This window comes from Oratosquilla oratoria, chromosome 5 (genome assembly GCF_046742065.1).
Source record: "Oratosquilla oratoria isolate Oo_2021 chromosome 5, ASM4674206v1, whole genome shotgun sequence".
Lineage (NCBI taxonomy): Eukaryota > Metazoa > Arthropoda > Malacostraca > Stomatopoda > Squillidae > Oratosquilla > Oratosquilla oratoria.
This window is the reverse complement of record NC_134781.1, coordinates 34,642,479-34,647,478: the sequence shown is the minus strand read 5'-3', so window position 1 is coordinate 34,647,478 and position 5,000 is coordinate 34,642,479. Positions and strand designations below refer to the sequence as shown.

Below are 5,000 nucleotides of genomic sequence, written 5' to 3'. Positions count from 1 at the left end.
GTGTATGTGTGTGTGTGTGTGTGTGTGTGTGTGTGTGTGTGTGTGTGTGTGTGTGTGTGTGTGTGTGTGTGTGTGTGTGTGTGTGTGTGTGTGTGTGTGTGTGTGTGTGTGTGTGTGTGTGTGTGTGTGTGTGTGTGTGTGTGTGTGTGTGTGTGTGTGTGTGTGTGTGTGTGTGTGTGTGTGTGTGTGTGTGTGTGTGTGTATGTGTGTGTAAAAGACAAACCCGAGAATGTGTGCATATCAACTCGTCCCCATTCATCATTTTCGGACACCTGGAGATATATTGTTTTTATTATATTTTTTTTCTGCAGTGGCAGACGTAATCGTGATGAATACCTAATACCATTACTAATCACTGGAATCCAGGGTATTTCCAGGTACGAAATAAATGGATATGAAATAGAACTGTTCAGCATCTAGATAGATTTTGTTTGTTTGTTTGTTTTATTCTATTTCATTTGTTTGTTTTATTTTTTTTTTCAGGTTTGTACGCGACACTCAAGTATGAATGGTTTATATATTTATACCTTAACACTTTCACATTTGCACACAGAAATATTTTTGCACCTACCAAGGGGTCCTCGTAAATATACACAGATTTCTTTTCTATCATTTTTGTGTCATGTTTGTACAATGAAAACAATCTGATAACAAACACCAATTCCCGTGAAAAGAAAACGTTCTATTAACAATTCTTTACATCCAAATGTAAAACTATTCTAGCCACTGCTTCTAACCCCCTCGGAGAAACGAGAAATCTTTCCACAGCCGATCAAAATCACCTTGCGTCAGCAATTGTTTGTGACGTCACAATTGGTAACAAAAATGGAGAAAAGTGTCTTCCTAGTTTTAACAAACACCTTTTTTAATTATATATATATATATATATATATATATATATATATATATATATATATGTGTGTGTGTGTGTGTGTGTGTGTGTGTGTGTGTGTGTGTGTGTGTGTGTGTGTGTGTGTGTGTGTGTGTGTGTGTGTGTGTGTGTGTGTGTGTGTGTGTGTGTGTGTGTGTGTGTGTGTGTGTGTGTGTGTGTGTGTGTGTGCATCCTATCCAAGAGTCCAAGAGTTGACACCTTGACATGGTGGATAGACTCGAGAATCTTAATGATTACAAAAACATTGTCGATAGAGAGGAAATCTCTGCATGGTCACCCATATTGAACAGGTTTTGTAAGAAAGGTCAAAGAGCAGCTCACACACACACACACACACACACACACACACACACACACACACACACACACACACACACACACACACACACACACACACACACACACACACACACAAACACACAAACACACACACACACACACACACACGGCTCGGTGGCGGATTGGTAAAGCACTGGCCTCACAAGTCAGAGAACCGGGGTTCGATTCCCCGGTCGGGCGGAGATAAGTTGGGTTTGTCTCCTTTCACGTGTAGCCCCTGTTCACCTAGCAGCGAGTAGGTACGGGACGTTAGTCAAGGAGTTGTGACCTTGCTGTCCAGAGATCGGCTAATAAGGAGCTCTGAGCTCACTGCCGACTGCAGCAGATCCGAGGTGAATACACACACACACACACACACACACACACACACACACACACACACACACACACACACACACACACACATCCAGTCGTAAGACCCACTGCTAACTGGCACGTCCCTGATGGCGAACAGGGAAATTCCTCATAGATATATGGATTACCGTCATAATGACGGCGTGGGCCATTGAGCACCCTATATATATGTAGGGCTTCCCTGAATATAATGAATAAGGTGACACCAGAGAAACATCTCACCAGAATCCAGTTGGCACGGAGGTGAGATTACTGCCAATATCCCTTCATAGCACAATGAATAACACAACCAAAACAAAATCGGGTATTCCTATTAGATCTTCGTCTCCTAAAGGTCCAACCGCATTGCCTCGTGTACTTACCGGCAGTGTACCACCGTATGTGAGTAAGCACTGTCCAAGCAGATCAAAGTCTTGGACATTAAACAGCCTGAAGAAAATGAAGGTCTATATTTACAACGTAAGAACGCTCTCAGAAGACCACAGGCTAGAGAGTTTAATGGAAGAACTAGACAACATCAAGTGGGACATCGTAGGACTGAGCAAAGTCCAAACGGCGGAAGAAAAGCTGATACAATTACAAGATGGTCACCGCCTGTTCTACTATAGAAGTAAGGACAAAGAAAGATCTAGTGAAATAGGATTCTTGATAAACCGAGAGGTTGTTGATAACGTAGTCAAGTTCAGTAGTTTACCAGACAGAGTAGTTTGGATTGTGATCAGGCTGTGTAAAAGGTACACTCTAAAAATAGTTCAGGTTTATGCACCAACTTCACAGAATTCAGACGATGAAATTGAGTTCTTCTCTGATAATCCAAGTCAGGTAATGAATAAAAAAAAGTAAGTACACGTTAGTAATAGACAACTTTAATGCTAAAGTGGGGAAGAAGATGGGAGATGAGTCGTGCATTGGGAAGTTTGGAGCAGGTGAAAGAAATGACAGAGACGAGATGTTAGTCAATTTTGCAGAGAACTACAACTTGAGGATAATGAACACCTTCCAAAAGCGTGTAGGTCGTAAATGGACTTGGAGAACTCCAAATGGAACAACAAAGAACGAAGTAGACTTCATAATAGGAAACGAGAGCAAGAGCATTAGCAATGTTACGGTCATAAATAAAGTCAACATAGATAACCATAGAATGGTAGGTTACACAGTTAAATTCAGTTTTAGAGCCGAGAGAAATAAACTAGTTTTAAAAAAGAAAATAAACCTTGCAAAGGTTAAGGATAAGAAGAAAATTCAGTTAGAAATTATAAATATATTCTAAACTCTGAGAACTAACGAGGACACCGTTGAAGATATGAATATGAATTAAGTGAATACCATTATGGAATCGGCAGAGAAAGTAGGAAGTACAAAAAGTATTAGAGAAAACAAACACTCCAAAGCTACAAATGACCCAATTAAAAGAAGGGCCATGCAGATTAAAATCAGAAGAGATGATATAGAAAGAGTAAAACTAAACAAGCTTATCAATAAAAGGCAGAGATCAGAGAAAAGAAAGAGAAACATGGATGAAATAGAGGAAACTATTATTAAAGGGACCGAGCAAAGACATGCCTCAGGAAGACGGCAAACGGTATGTTTGAAAGATAGAAATGGAGAGATTATTAAATCCAGAGACAGAATGGTAGAAAAAGTAGAAGAATTTTACAAAGAGCTTTACTCGTCGAAGACCGTAGTTGAGTCAGTAAATTCATCTATAGATGTTAGTAGTGTACCAGTGATTACAAAGAAAGAGTAGAATTTGCTCTAAAAAATATATTTTATACCCAGTGCTTATATCAAGAAAGCGATCCTGAATCCTGGTACAATGCTATAGTGAGTTTGCTTCATAAAAAAGGAGACCAGAAAGATCTTAGTAACTACCGACCGATTAGCTTGCTGTCAAATGTATATAAAGTATTCTCCAAGATCCTTACAATTAGACAAAGTCAAGTTTTAGATAGAAACCAACCGAGAGAACAGGCAGGATTTAGAAGCTTATATTCGACTCTAGATCATTTGCAGGCGATGAACCAACTAATCGAGAAAACGACAGAATACAATATACCTCCTTGTTTAGCCTTTGTAGATTACGAGAAGGCCTTTGACTCGGTAGAACAAAGAGCAATACTAAACTTCTTACGCAAGCAGAGTACAAACGAATAGATCGTAAGGGTTCTAGAAAAGATTTATGCGAAAGGTACCGCTGTAATTCGATTACATAAAGATATAGAAAAGATCAAGATCGAGAAAGGAATACAGCAAGGCGATTCAATTTCACCCAAATTATTTATAGCTTGCTTGGAAGAGATTTTCTAAAAGTTGAGTTGGGAAGAGAGAGGTTTGAAGATTAATAGCGAATATTTGAACCACCTAAAATTTGCGTATGACATTATTTCTATTTCAGAAAGAGTAATGGTGAGTCTTGAAGAAGTTGAAGAGTATAATTATTTAGGCCAGATGGTGAAAGTGACCAAAGATCATGATAATGAAATAAAAAGACGTGTTGCAATTGGTTGGAAAGCGTTTGGTAAATAAAGTAAAATCCTGAGGGGCTCTCTATCTCTGGAACGTAAAGTTTACAATCAATGCATTCTGCCAGCAATAATCTACGGGTGAGACTTGGAAACTGACGAAGTCGATGGGGACAAAGCTAAGGACTACACAGAGGAGAATGGAAAGATCAATGATTGAAACAACGCTGAGAGACCGAAAGAGAGCAAGTTGGGTGAGAGAGCAGACTAGAGTGAAAGATATTGCAAAAGGTGGTAAAAGAGATTAAGTGGAATTGGGCAGGTAAGTTAGTGCGAATGACTGATGAGCGATGGAGCAAGTTTGTTACTGAGTGGACGCCGCGAGATGGGAAGCGTGGAAGAGTGAGACCAGACAAAAGGTGGAGATACTAGTGAAGCCTACAAGAGTGACGTGGCAGAGGTTGGCGCGGTCGAGTGAAACATGAAATGTTATGAAGGAGGCCTTTATTCAGCAGTGGACTCAGGAAGGCTGAACTAATAGATTGATTGATTGATTGATATATATATATACATACATATATATATATATATATACATACATATATATATATATATATATACATTTACACTGAATGGTTCCACGTGATCAATTAATATATATATATATATGTATATATATATATACATATATATATACATATATATATACATATATATACATATATATATATATATATATACATATATATAATTTACTTATTTATTTATTTTTTTCAACCACAAATCACTTTTAATTCCATGCCATCGCAGTCGAAACTGAAGAATCACTCGATGGAGGCATTCGTTGGAAATTGAAACGTGGACGAGCCAAGGACTCGAACCCAGCTAACCCGTAACAAAGCTACAGTGACTTAAACCAATGCGCTATCAAGAGAGATATAAGTTGAGTACGA

At 38.6% G+C, this 5,000-nt stretch overlaps 1 protein-coding gene across 1 annotated transcript in view; it reads right to left on the bottom strand.

Annotated features, from left to right (window-relative positions):
• LOC143025453 (sodium-dependent nutrient amino acid transporter 1-like) overlaps positions 1 to 5,000 on the bottom strand; it is a 150,320-nt gene that overhangs the window by 109,343 nt on the left and 35,977 nt on the right. The window lies entirely within an intron of this gene.